Source organism: Sinohyriopsis cumingii, chromosome 15 (assembly GCF_028554795.1).
Source record: "Sinohyriopsis cumingii isolate HCF-2022 chromosome 15, ASM2855479v2, whole genome shotgun sequence".
Classification (NCBI taxonomy): domain Eukaryota; kingdom Metazoa; phylum Mollusca; class Bivalvia; order Unionida; family Unionidae; genus Sinohyriopsis; species Sinohyriopsis cumingii.
Genome location: NC_142975.1, coordinates 132,516,060 through 132,531,746, shown reverse-complemented (window position 1 = coordinate 132,531,746; position 15,687 = coordinate 132,516,060). Strand labels below are relative to the sequence as shown.

General features: G+C 33.4%; 2 protein-coding genes across 4 annotated transcripts in view; one reads left to right on the top strand and one right to left on the bottom strand.

Annotated features, from left to right (window-relative positions):
• The window catches only part of LOC149782797 (CD109 antigen-like), a 642,407-nt gene that overhangs the window by 271,909 nt on the left and 354,811 nt on the right, over positions 1 to 15,687 (bottom strand). The gene's annotated exons all lie outside the window — the stretch shown is intronic.
• LOC149782799 (FMRFamide receptor-like) overlaps positions 1 to 15,687 on the top strand; it is a 34,404-nt gene that overhangs the window by 7,565 nt on the left and 11,152 nt on the right. The window contains exon 2 of one of the 2 annotated variants that reach the window (XM_089934310.1): positions 8,597 to 8,936. The exons of the other annotated variant lie outside the window; for it this stretch is intronic. The gene's annotated coding sequence lies outside the window, so the exon portion shown is untranslated. The remainder of the gene's footprint in view (positions 1 to 8,596; positions 8,937 to 15,687) is intronic. 2 annotated transcript variants of the gene reach the window in all.

Genomic DNA, 15,687 nt, shown 5'->3' with positions numbered 1-15,687 from the left:
GCATATTTTCTGATTTCTCCAACAAGAAGTTAAGTAAAGGTAAATAGAGACTTCATAATTTGTGGGCCAGTTGAATTTACCAGGGAGACCAGGCTGAACTATAATGTACAGTACTTACACAGTGCAAAGTGTGCATAGTGTCACTTAAATCCTTACTTATTCCCAAACATATTAAATGCAGATTTTGCTTTATTCATTGTTTCAACCAAATTGCATTCTTTCAGATAACATTTCAGCTTGTCGTTCATAGCTGTTTCATTTGCGTTGAATCACACACTCATGAGTTACTCATTTTCAATGATATAAGCAAGCCTACAAATTGAGGTAATATTTGTAAAAAAGGTATGCACGTTTAACTGTACAAGGCACATAACCAGCATAGTTTACATGTTCAGGAAGAGTGGCAATAACAAAGGCTAAAATTCTCATATAGATCAACTAAGATCAACATCAATCAATTTTAGTTTTGTGTTTTAGCTGAACAAACATCATAACTTTCCACACAATGGAAAGCTTGATGTTTCGGCATCTTGCGTTGATAGTTGGCAAATTTTTTTCATTTTGCAACAGAAGTACATACAGGCCAGATAATCATTAAAACCCTGAAACTGGCTTGTGATAAGCGGGAATTTATACCAGTACAATGATGTGTCATTTTCTTTTATTCCATAATATTAGCATGATTATGGGGTCAAAGGCATACCTATGAACTTTTCAAAAGCCAAGTAGGGAGTCTGAATAAAAAAAAAAAGAGATTGGGACCTAAAATCGGGAGGTTTTCCATGGCATTTTTAAAGCCTTGTTTTCACTAAATATTGAATGATCTTCCTGGTCCAACATGTGTGAAATTCGCAAAAAAAAACTTGCCATTTATCCCTGTGACGTGTCCTATTTTCATATTCTGGTCAGCTGTGGTCAAACTGCACAATAGCTAAAGATTAGTCTTAAATAAACAAGCAAGAAAGCCACAGCAACTAATTAAAAGTTAATCATTATCCATGCAACTATTTTTTTTGTGAAAAAAGATTGGCCCTCAGCCGTAATTCAAAGAAACCATGTTCTACACTATTGTGTGTTATGCAAGCACCAGCAATTGATTGGCAAATAATGGATTCTCAATTTTGTTGAACTAAAGGTACCAAAATAGCCAGCCTCACAGTACCGTAAATGTGGCAACTATTTTCCCCTCTTGGTATATCCGACCTTATTCCCTTATTGTCAACTCGTAAAGCATTTAGTATTGTTTATTATAAAAAAATGTATTCTGAATTAGTTTTCTGAGGACATATTTGCTGTGTGGTATGTATTTTGTTTCCTTCTTTTAGTTTAATGATGGCAATTATCATTGGCATATATGGTATAAAAATGCCTGGTGTTCACTCGTGTAAGTTTCTTTCGTGGGAATGGCACTATAGCAGATGGAGTTACAGCATTCATAGTGATCATTCTTGGGATTGAAATTAATTGTGGATGATTTTATTGTTGCAGTTTATTTTTTATTCTTTTTTTCATTTTTTAATTTTGTATTGTTGTAGAGGTAAAAAAAAAATCATTAATTTACTTGAATACTTTTAAACATAACATTTTATTTAGCGAAGAAGCAAATTCTTTCTTAAGTAAAGTAATTATTTTGTCACAACAATAATTCACAGGTGATACAACAGAACATGTAAGACTTTTCTTGTTTAAAAGAAATGAAAATTGAAGACATAATGTAATAATCAGGAGTTATGTGATAAAATCGGAAGATATGAAATCGGGAGGTAGACGTGGAGCGACCCCAAAAATCGTGAGTTTTATTTTTCTTCACGGCATGAAAGTTGACAGGTACGGTGTAAGGTTGCATACATCAAAGCAAACTACAACTCAGCTTTTATGGTATTAGCTTAATTTTTGAAGCATTATTTCTGAACCTTCATTATTGTATTTTGGAGATATCATTAAAGTTTAGCACAATGCTGTCCATGATTCAACTCCAAGGGATGAGCTTAATTCAGCGTGTAATCAAACCTACAATGTACAAACAGTGACGCCATTATGTAAATATGTTCAGTAGCCTAACTGCGAGTGTTGAATCGAACTGTATTGTTGTTCATTGTGTTGTCATACTGGGATTACATTTTAATGAGTTAGGTACTTACAATTTCAAAGCAAATTAAAAACATAATTAACGGTGCACTGATATAAAATGTCCAATGCAATAATGCATAAACAAACAATAATCGAGTCAAAAGGGAGAGGTAGTGTTACAGCAACTCATGACTGCTATATTCTAGTCATCGTTCGATCAGATTATACAAAAATCTAAATTAGGCAGAAACAATAAGAAAACAGAAAATTAAATAAATTTCTTAAGATAAGCATACATGTAATGTTTTTTAAAATAAAAGTCTGCCTAAATAAACGCATTTAGAACTTACCTCGTGCATCTTGAGATGTCTCAGAGTTGTGGGACTGCTTTTACGTGGTTCACGCACTTTTTTGTGTTTATACCTGTTCAGTTTGGGGGTGGGCTTATATGCAAATGGGCTTATATGTGAGTATATACAGTATTTAAGGTAAGGAAACACTATTTAGGTCTTTAAGTCTGTTCCTGCAATCAAAATGGATGAGTTTTAAGAGCACTCAAACTGCAAGTCTCCAGAGGGAGAGTTTATGGCCAAAACCATGCGTAAAATATGATGTGGGTGTCAGAGGTAATTCTGAGCTTTGTGTTCAATGTGGTGGAAGAAAATACAGAAAGCTAAAACAATACTATGATCATATTTTATAGTAATATGAAATTATTAATTTAGAGAAAAAATATATTATATATAAGATTAAACAAGTTTAATAATGTGCCATATTTTTTTCCACCCGAACTACAATGCCAGGACCTCGCTGTATGATTTATACTCCATTGATAAAAATAACATGGAATTTCCTTGATGCATTTAGTTCAATGATCAGATACACTTGACCACACCGTAATTGTAATTATGTGCAATGTGCTTTATTATATTTAAAATTGTTCTGTCAAGAATAATCAATGCCAGTATTTTTTTATTTAGCTTAGAATGGTGAGTCATCAGTGCCAGTATTTCTCCATTGAGCTTAGAATGGTGAGTCATCAGTGACAGTATTTTTCCACTGAGCTTAGAATGGTGTCCACCACATATTAACACTGATCAGTACATATATCCTGTTGATGTATTGGGCCTAATATTAGCCCTTGTAATATTTTGTCATGGGTCAGTTTTAAAAAAAGGTTGGTATCCCCCTCGCTTTCAAGGCACCACCAAGATCTTGCTAACCAGGCTAACATACATAGCTTTGATCAGCTCTAGGCAATTAAGATCTCAGCATTTTTCAAAGGCCCCAGATGTCAAATTGGGGCCTTAACGGGGCCTAGGTAGGTCACCCCACAAATAGATTGGTTCAATAACCCTTGCTGCTAGTTGTCACCATAATTAGCTACAATTTTGCTGAGGTGTTATACAATGCACTGCATACAAAATTATGTATTACAAGTTCAAAGGATTGCTATTACACATAATACCCTATAAGCCCTGTGAGCTATTGTAACTGGTAGAAAGTCAGACTCTAATCCAGGTGTGGGCTTCATTATCTTAACCTAGGCCTGCCTCAGGCGACAGCTGCCTCAGTGCGTCCTTGGAAACTGGGAACTTAGCTCTCATTTCCATGGCATGATAAAGCCAATAACGTGTTAAAAGTGCCATCAAAACCCATTGCAACAATTGAGTTTCAGAAGATTTTAATTGAGGAAGCTTTACCATCACAAATGTATTGGGTAGCATCTCTACATGAGCTCATTATTAAGTGAAATACTGTAGCTGAGACACTCCAAGAATTTTAATAGATCTGCCATCCTATTTTACAAGTGAAGGCCTTACACCACTAATTGTTCATTACCATGTAGAATTTTCTTATTTTACAAGCATTTTACAAGACTTAATCGGGTCGGTGGTTCTTTCCGGGGTTTTCCCAGGTTCTTCATCCACCATTTATACTGGCCACAATGTATATAGCCTATCTTGTGCTGAAAAATGGCATTAAACCCTACAACAACAACAACAACAACATCAAGACTTAATCACTATGCTTACCCCTTTGACATGGAAAATGTCCATGTAATTACCCAAGACCTTTTTATTATGAGCCTGCACAGTACAAAATTACAGATCGGGAATGAATAACAAAAATAATTTATGAAGTTAAAAAATATGTGCTCTTTTATTCCGATAGTTTACAATAAACAACAAGCTGTCTGATAAATTGCAAAAGCAATTCAGGGCTAATAATCAATAATGATGTGAACAGAGGAACTCTGTTATTATTGATAATACAATCGATATGTATCAACCATAATGAATTTTTGGTTAACAAGATGTACCACATTTCGTCTAAAAGGAAAACAGTATTAAATTTTAGTAATTTATTGGGCTAGGTAAAGGATCACACAAGGAGAGAAACTAGTTGATTAAAATGAAATTAATGAAACAGAACTTGCAGATAACATAAAACACTACACATTATTACTCATTAAGAACACAAATAGCAAGGATAGTAATAACATTAGCAACAGATCCACTCCAAAGCACAATTTGTATTATAACCTTATTTTCGGTTATTCACTCTGAACACTGACTATAAGCATTGCTGTTGTTGTTGTTGTTGTTGTTGTAGTCGGGTTTTAATGCCATTTTTCAGCACAAGATACGCTATATATGGCAGCCAGTATAAATGGTGGAGGAAGAACCCTGGAAAACCCCAGGAAGAACCACTGACCCACGAGAAGCTACTGGCAAGCTTTCTCACATACCCACGTTAGCTGAGCCTGAGCATTCAATGAGTGATAGTAAATTTGACAAATAAACGTTATTACTGAGTCACAAAACCTCACTTACTGAAAAAATGTAATGAAAAAAATTACTTGATGTACTGAATCAATTTCAAACAACATCAACAACAACAACAACAACAATAATAATAATAGATAACATTGGTCCCTCTGGCAGGTTGTTGCCATGACAAACTTTAATGATACTATGCTGGTAAAATCTTTGATTATAAAAAGGATTTGGTCAATATAACACATTTTGTTCCTATATTTTATTAACCTTACCCTTTTCACCTTTTTTTTAAAAAAAAAACTTTTACAGAGTTTTGATATCTTTAATCTTTAATGTGTCAACAAATTTTAACATTGATATTTTACAACCTTTATAATAATTTTTAAAAAATTAATCTTTAAGGACTGTATATTTAGGTTTATTTGGAATGGTTTATCTTGAAGGAATGTATAATAAGGTTTACTGTACTTGAAATGAACCATCTAAGACTGTATATTTCAGTTTATTTGGAATGGTTTATCTTGTTTAGGTTTATTTGGAAGGGTTGATCTTGTAAGACTGTACATTTAGGTTACTTGGAAGGGTTGATCTTGTATGAGTGTTTATTTAGGTTGCACAATACACAAGAAATATCCTTTGCCTCATTATGACAGTTGCTGCAGGATGTAATGATATTCAGCCTGCAAGAATTCATAAATCCTGTAAAATAAGAGGTTCTGTTCTTACACATTTGAGTTATTTCTACACCTAGGTTTCATATTCACCTTCATAAGAGCATGGTATCAATGTGACACCATTTTTACCTTTACTAAATGCAGTTATGAGCTGAATATGCTTGTGAACAAAACTGTGTTGTCAATTGTTCACTTTTACAAATAAGAATAAGTCTATAAATAATCTGAAGACAATTTGAAGCAGAAATTGAAATTAGAGATTCAATGTATGGAAATTTTATTCATTGAATTGGCAAAATAATTAAAGCTTCATTCAGGCTTCTCAAAATATCTCATCTGATGATTATATACTGGCAGCAAGACTCTATGCTTGTGTTAGTATACTTCAATGGAAAACTCATAAATGATATGTTTATTATATTGTGAGACAAAGAAATGATATGTTTTTATATATATTGTGAAATAACAAATAGTCTTGCAAAGTGCTCTTCCATTAGTTTAACAAAAAAATATCCAAAATGATAAGATATCAATCTGCAAAGGAGTAAACTCTGAAGGAAACAAAAATCCATCACACACAAGCATTACACAATATGGAGAAATGGAGAAAAGAATATAAGATACATAATGAATCGATACATAAGTCAGGTCCAATTACTGATATACCACTGCATAATGCTGGCAGATCAGGATCTATGTTGTTTGTTCTACTGATTACCTCCAACAAACTGCACAGACCCAGATCTGCCAATGTATAATGTGATCTGATCCAACTTGTATTCTGTAAACAAAAACAGCAATGACTGTGAAGATGATGTATTCAAAAAGGCTATAGGGGCTTGCCAGTGTCCAAAGTGAAATATGTATGAGACACATGAGCCTAAAGGAATGAACATAAATCTCACTATTCCAAAGAAAATTTAGTTTCTAGCTTAATTCCTAAACTGACATTCACTAACAAAGCCTTGTTCCATTATAGCTGAGAAAAACCAATAGTGATAATTGCTATAAATAGCACTCCTACTTATAGCTCGCAGACATGGCTGCATGACGTAGGACAAAGAAATTGGTTTTTGGTATTATAATACATATGGTGAAACATGTAGAAGAGATTGCATAGGCAACTGAAAAACAAAATACTGTGGTGCTACTAAACATTGTTGATCTGGACTTTGTAACAACGATAGTAGATATTAAGATCATGAATCATGATGGATTCTATTTCCAAAACCAAAATAAAAATCCCAAGATGTGCCAACATTGGTTGCATGCTTGTTGAAGGGAAAATTTTACTCTTGAAACAATCACAAGATGGACATACATCTGTAGTGGACAGACAAAAGATCATCTCAACTAATTGATAAAAGTGTAAATTTGTAATGCAAATTCGAATTTTGGCATACAAATTGGAATAATCTCCAATTAGTTCTATTATTCAGCTTATATAGTAGATACATTTATAAATAACATAACATTTCATCAGATGTCTTCTATTCCACTTCATTTAGGGCTTCATTTCGTGTTCTTTTGGCCCCCCAATACTACCTGTACTAAGATACTTGCACCAGTCCAAATTCCAGCTCCTTAGCCAGTTGCATACTCAAAGTGGATATGTAGATCTTTTGGGGGTAAAACTAATTTTAATTACACAATACTTACCTGTCCCTGAAAACAAACCATTGGTATGATGTGAATACATCGTCCCAGAGTGGAGAAAAAGTCAGTATGACACTTTGATCACATGGTCATGCACAGAAGGTAGATGTACCTATATGTCATCTTTTTACAAATGACTATTACGCAAGATATCAGAGTGGGCTGGGAGGAGGGTATTCGGCAATAACAACATGTAAGTATTGCATAATTAAAATTAGTTTTTAACACCCCTCCAAAAAAAATTACATTTTAATAGCAGCAATTACTTATCCTGTTGTTATTGCTAGCTGAATGTCAGTAAGGTGGGTAGGCTGATGTAAAACTGATCAAAACAGAAATTAAATGTACTCACCATAGAGGGAGAGGTCCATTTCTACAGAATGTTAATATATTTCTGAGCAATATGCTGTGCCGTAACAATGCATGGGACCCAGAGAAAAAATGGCAGTGGAAGTTACAGATAGGCAGATAGGATTTTGCCATTCTTATTACCAGCTAAAGGTGACAGTTTATGCCTTTATAGCTTGCATGTTATTTGTAAGTAACAATCAATTTTATGAAATCTGGTGTCTACCCCAAATTCTGAAACAATGTATCAAAAAGTTAACGTGGAATGTAGCAAAGCTGTTGGTATGTTGCAGTCCACGAAACATCAACTTTAGTTCATTCAGAAACAAATTTAATCAACCAAAACGTATTGCGCCTACTACGTGAGTGTACATGATTTGTTTACAAAGTAGTTTCTCATACACTATTGGGCACATGTGTCCTGCACCTGGGTGCAATATCGTAAAATATTGAACGATTCTGATAATGTAAAATTAATGGAGAAAAAAATGAGCATATAATAATAAATATTTCAGCAACCATTTCTTTTTTGTTGTGTGTGTGTGTGTGTGTGTGTGTGAGATTAGGATTTTTAATGTAGCTTTAAAAAAATCGGTCATATCGCTATGATGTCTGCAGTGTGACAACTTATTCTGTATTGCATAACTAATAACAAAACAAACAGTTTCAAATAATACTGAAAATATTATATATTTATTTTTATTTAATTTTGCAAACCAATACTGCTTTTCACATACATAATTTCATTTTGTGTGCCAAAATTCCAATTAGAAAATATCTTCTCTGATACTGCTTTCTCTATCTTAGCCTTTTGAGCATCATCTGATATGCTCTACGCAATCAAATGATATTATTCTGGATCTCTGCTTTGCTCCATCCTAAGTCTAGAATGATTGTGGCAGGATGTTACAACGTTTCAGTTGGTTTAATTTTACAACAGGTGGGCTAATTGAAAGCATCTGGGCTAACTGAAAGCATCCATACCAAACCCAGATTATATTTATGGATCGATACACAACCTTGGAATTGTGAGGCCTTGTGATATATTTCTACTTATATTTTCAGGAGAACTGTAGCAATATTACAAAATACTGTGGAATTTTAAATACACAGAAGAGTGATGATGCAACCATGAGGAAGTAACAAATTCCAAGGACCAGAATTCTGACAAATTGCAAGTTTCACATTATACAAATAAGATGTGTTGGATTTATGCACTAAAACTGAACCATGGATTGGGAGAAAAAACTGATATGTATCCAACTACCAAATGTGTTGACCTTCTTTCACAAAAATGAAAATCTATGCTGATCACATTTAATGACATGAAAAACCCTGATATATTTGGGCATTATATGTTGGCAGCCAAAAATATGTCTCACATTTTTGTAGGCATTAGAGAAAGGTAAATATAGTATTTTTTAATTCAATGCAACCAATTAACTTGTGTGCCAATCCAGCTCATAAAATTTAGAATATGTTACTTTTTGGATCAGCCATTATGTACCATCTGGACTATACTATGTACTGTTGCTTTCTTTACTTTTGTGTTTATGTGGAAAAAAAGACCTCATGTGGACTTAAATTTGTAGATTTACCTCTGCTGAAATTTGCATCTTTAAAGTTTCTTAAATATTGTGGATAAACCTCCATAAATACCTAAAATAGAAAATAAGCTGACAGCAAATAATAATAATAATAATAATAATAATAATAATGCTTTATTTATAGAGGGTGACTCATTAGTCAAGGACTATTCTCCCTTGAGACCTTCTAAGGAGAGTATAACAATGCACATTATATGAAGATAGCAATAAAAAGGTTAGTCACTTGAATGGTTAAAAAAAATGCCACCAGCATAAATAGAAATCAAACCTGCTTTCATCTGAGTGTTCAACATCAAATGAGTTGACATAGTCAAGACCAAAGCAGGCAGTTACTGAATGAAACCCGTCTATATATGATGTCTTCATTATACTGCTGTCCAAAAAGTTACATCAGTAAGCACAGCACCAATGCATTCTATTTAATCAGTACTTCAAAACAATAGTCAGTATTTCACAGTTTGTCTGTTCCTTTGTATTAAAAATACTGGGATACAAAATATATAAATGCTTTCAGGAAAATTTACATTTTAACAGGAAAGCATTCAACCATTATACTTTAGTTAGATTATTTATTCAAATGGATTACTACTTTGGGTTAATCTTTAATCTTAGAGATTTAATTCAGAAAATAAAGTTGGTACAATTTTTTCCATACACATATTTTCAACAGCAGTTTCATTTGAATAAAGGATCAATGTAAATAAGCATTAAATCTAATTTTCTTAGATCACTACTCTTTAATTTTTAAGATGTGTAATTGAATACTTTATTCTCCTTCTGTTTGCTTGTATCCTTACAGATCTCACAGGCAGCTACTGGATACTGCATTATTACAATGTGCACTGCAACACTGTAACAATATAAAATGCTTACAAATTTTACAAAAAGTAATATGATAAAGACAATATTGTATTAACGTGACAAAGATTAATTGACAAAAAATAGCAAAGCCTTGTTGATAGATAGAAATGTGTAAAAAGGAGGAGGGATTTCTGCAGCTCTTGTGGCTTATTTTTCACGTTACACATGGTCTGAGGGGAACCGCACATTCAAAAAAATTAATAACATGTCAAAAAAGTGTGGCTCATTAGTTCCTTATTTCATATTCAACACTTGTTGTGATAAACAAATTAATTTCTTTGCTGGCTTTTTCATACTAATCAAATTAATTTACCTGCTTTTGTTGCTATTTAACACTTTTTGTAACAGACAAATTAATTTACTTGCTTAATTTTTCATATTTAAAACTTGTTGTGATAGACAAATTATTTTAGTTGCTTTTTTCATATTCATCACTTTCTTGTCATAAGCAAATTAATTTATTGGATTTTTCTCGTATTTAACATTTGAAGTCTTGCATTTTCCTATTTAACATCTTTTGTGATAGACAAATTAATTTACTTGTTTTTCCTATTCAACATATGTTGTGCCTGACAAATTAATTTAATTGCTTTTTCACATTTAATATTTGTGATCGACAAATCAATTTTACATCATGCTCTTTATATACTTAACTTTAGATTGTTGCGTTTTTCACATTTAACTGAGATTGTTAACAATTCAAGAGGTATATTTTCATTTAATCTTGCAAACAGGAGTAACCATTTAAAATAATTAAATGCCTTTTCCATGCACATACTGAAGCAGTCCAAATCCAGGGCTGGCCTGACCTGGTATTGAACCAATGAATTATCAGTCTGCTGCTCATATCATTTTGGAATGAAGATGCTGAGAATATTTTCTTTTGTAGTCAAGACTTTCAAAAACAGCATTTATTTCACTAATTAACATAGGGAGCAAAATCATTCCTCATTTCCAAGTCTATAAAACAGGTTTCCAACATTTTCAAACTTGAAAATTCCTGATTTTTTCTGGACCACAGAAATATGTTCAGATTAAATTTGTCCTCAGTAGGGCATATACTGGTATCTGCATTACTATGTAAATAACTAAGACAATTTAAATGTTAAAGCAGGCCTCCACCTTCCACAACAGTCAACCCACAAAACATTATATTCATAAGAAACTAATGCAGAGTGGTAATTTCTGATGTACCTACATGGTTTCTAAACAGATACACAGAAACTCTATGAATTAGGCATCAGCAACATGATGTGAATATGAATGTTTAGCCATAAGTATTACATGCATTCTTCATCTCTGGGACATAATACATATTTACTAGATTACTTTTATCTTAATATCATCATAAGTATTATAAAAAGGTGATTTTATTTCACTGGTTCATAATAAACAAAGTAAGAAAAAATAATTTTATCATGTGACTTATTAAGTCACTGTACAATAAACCTGTACATAAAGTCTCTTTCATTAGTACTCATTTCAAATGGAATTTATCAAACAAACTGAATACTAAGCACAAATATAAGATTTTATTTAATCATACTTATTTTACAGCAGAACCTCTTCTGCTGTAAAATTTGGTCTCTCATGACAGGACATAATATTATATACCCGGTAATCAATATGCACTGAATGGGTATATCATATGTATGGCAATATGCACTGAATGGGTATATCAGATGTATGGCAATATGCACTGAATGGGTATATCAGATGTATGGCAATATGCACTGAATGGGTGTATCAGATGTATGGCATTATGCACTGAATGGGTGTATCAGATGTATGGCAATATGCACTGAATGGGTATATCAGATGGATGGCAATATGCACTAAATGAGTATATATGATGTATGGCATTATGCACTGAATGGGTGTATCAGATGCATGGCAATATGCACTGAATGGGTGTATCAGATGTATGGCAATATGCACTAAATGGGTATATCAGATGTATGGCAATATGCACTGAATGAGTATGTCAGATTGGTGGCAATATGCACTAAATGAGTATATCAGATGTATGGCAATATGCACTGAATGGGTATATCAGATGTATGGCAATATGCACTGAATAGGTCTATCATATAATAATAATAATAATAATAATAATGCTTTATTTATAGAGGGTGACTCATTAGTCAAGGACTATTCTCCCTTGAGGCCCTCTTAAGGAGAGTATAACAATGCACATTATATGAAGATGGCAATAATTACTGTTTATTTTAACATGTTTAGTATTAAAATACTAAATTCCATTATCTGTTAGAAACACATACATGCTCATGATATCTTTTCTTAAATACTCTAATATTTTCAGCAGATTTTACATGTAGTGGAAGCTTATTCCACAGAACTGTACCAGAGTATTGAAAACTCTTTTTAAATTGCCCTGTTCTTGGTTTTGGTATTAGAAGGTTTCCATGTGATATTGATCTCAACTGGTATTGTGCTGAAAAAGGACTGAATAAGTCTTGAAGATACTCTGGTGCAGTTCCATGTAGACATTTAGATAAAAGAACTGCCTTGTGAAAATCTATCCTGTCATATATTGTGAACCATTTGAGTTCTGTAAATAATGCTTTTGAGGGATGATCAACAGATGCATCTAAAATTACACGTGCTGCTCATTTCTGAAGTTTATAAATCCTGTCAAGCTCAGATTTGGCACAGTTTCCCCATACATTAGAACAATAATCCATTGTTGGAAGAATATATGACTTGTAGTACAGACTGCGAGTTTCCATAGGTAAATATTTCTTGATTCTGCTGAGAAGGGCAATTTTGGATGACAGTGTTTTACAAAGCTTATCAATATGGTCATTCCATAATAAATTATTATCTACAGACACACCTACAAGCCTTTCATGTTTGACATTTTCATATGGATGGCAATATGCATTGAATGGGTATATCAGATGTATGGCAATATGCACTGAATGGGTATATAAGATGGACAGCAAAATGAACTGAATGGGTATATCAGATTGGTGGCAATATCCACTGAATGGGTATATCAGATGTATGGCAATATGCACTAAATGAGTATATCAGATGTATGGCAATATGCACTGAATGGGTCTATCAGATGTATGGCAATATGCACTGAATAGGTATATAAGATGGATGGCAATATACAATGAATGGGTATATCAGATGGATGGCAATATACACTGAATGGGTATATCAGACTGATGCAATATGCACTGAATGGGTATATCAGATTGATGGCAAAGTGAACTGAACGGGTCTATCAAATGTTTGGCAATGTGCACTGAATGGGTATATCACATGTATGGCAATATGTACTTAATGGGTATAACACTGATGTAATATGCACTGAATGGTTATATCAGACTGATGGCAATTTGAACTGAATGGGTATATCAGATGTTTGGCAACATGCACTGAATGGGTATATCTGATGTATGGCAATATGCACTGAATGGGTATATCAGATGTTTGGCAACATGCACTGAATGGGTATATCAGATGTATGCACTGAATGGGTATATCAGAAGTATGGCAATATGCACTGAATGGGTATATCAGATGTATGGCAATATGAACTGAATGGGTATATCAGATTGGTGGCAATATCCACTGAATGGGCATATAAGATGGATAGCAATATCCACTGATTGGGTATATCAGATGTATGGCATTATGGACTGAATTCAGGGTATATCAGATGTATGGCAATATGCACTGAATGGGTATATCAGATGGATGGCAATATACACTGAATGGGTATATCAGAAGTATGGCAATATGCACTGATTGGGTATATCAGATGTATGGCAATATGCACTGAATGGGTATATCAGACTGATGCAATATGCACTGAATCGGTATATCAGATTGATGGCAATATGTACTGAATGGGTCTATCAAATGTATGGCAATGTGCACTGAATGGGTCTATCAGATGTATGGCAATATGGGTCTATCAAAGAAATGGCAGTATGGGTCGAAAATCTATAAGTATGGGTTTAATGGGTGTATCAAATGAAAGGCAATACGAGTTGAATGGGACTATCAAATTTATGGCAATATTGGTTGCAAGCTTATCAAAAAGATGACTATGGGTTGAAAGAAAACAACATGAAGCTCAGTTTAATATCTTCATTTCCATTTTAAAATATATTTCATTTATATAAACTGAAATTATTACTATATGTTATCTCGCCTCTTCAACACTTATCACACATTCATCAAAGTTTTATAGTTTAGTACACAATGAGGCATGAACCCAAACAACCACAATATAATGAGGGAGAGCTGTAATTATTCATGTTTCAATGTTATTACCTGCTTCCCAGGCCCTGATTGGCCAAGTGTAATAAAAAAGATCACTGTTAGTCAGATCACTGCTATCACACCTCTCTCTGCATGGGTTCGAGTCTTGAACTCAGCCAGTGTGGATAAGTAAGAAAGCTTGCCAGTAGCTTCCAATGGGTTGGTTATATGTTTATTACACAAAATCTTTTTCAACAAAAGGTTATCTTCAAATTTACAGATAGTTGCTCTTGTTCTTTTAAACTTAAATTTCCCATACATGTACTTCAAACTGAAAATTCCCCGACTTCTAGCTCAAACACTAAATTTCCTGACTCAACCTCATGTTCCAAACATTTCTGTAATTCATTTTGCCAATCTGTCTTCCTGATTTTATTGTCATGCCCTAAATATTGTCAGTGCATAAGCAACAAAGAACAGTCCTAGGGCATGTGAACTAATTTCAGGATGTTGATCAAGTCATATCTGTGATTAACAAAAGCAGTAGCTCTGACTACGTGTGTGGTATTGGCTTCTCACATGAACTTGTTCTGTACAATAGTTGCATGACCCCAGTGTATAGCATGCAACCATAATAATTAATTAGTTTATTAAATAAAGGAGGACAAATGTGTGTCTCATCAGTTAATATAATCAAACGATCTGATACTTAATTAATAATCACAGTGTCTTGCCTTACATCCTGTGCTTGAAAAAGGGCAGGCTTATGGAGTCCGAGTGAGCCTGTATATACTAGAGCTGGAGACCAAAAAACATGTACTGCAGTATTTCTGAGGTATTTCTGAATGTACCAAGAAACATATCACTGTATACAGTAAATTCTGTCTTGAAAGACCAATGCTATGTGAGACCAACTGTCTTGAGAGACCTATTCTCAATGCACAGATTTACTGATTATGTAGTGTTATGACCTGTTATGAGAGACCATACTTTTTTGGCAGAAGGGGTGGTCTTTCAAGACAGGTACCACAATTACAATTATATTAAGGACCAACAGTTCAATGTTCTGTGGCAGAAACCTGGTAATTTTTTGTTTATATTCCATCTGTCAATATCTGGAAAAATATACTCCTCTGATTTATAGCAAAATACCCAAACTATATAAATGATATTATTTGGAGAAAAACATTAATTATCTTGAGATAGAAGAAAAGAAAATATTTCAGTTAGAAACAAGAAAATCACAGCTCCCGACTGATAATTAAATAGCAAGTAACGTATAGTAGATGTATTTGTTATGTGTATGTTAACAGTTGTATAAGATGCAGACTAAATGCTGTATATAAAGTGGGATGATTTAGTTTTCATTATAGCTTATAAAATGAAAGACATCATGCTGACATAAAAAAGCATACTGACAAAAACAGGAAGTTTTGATAATGAAGC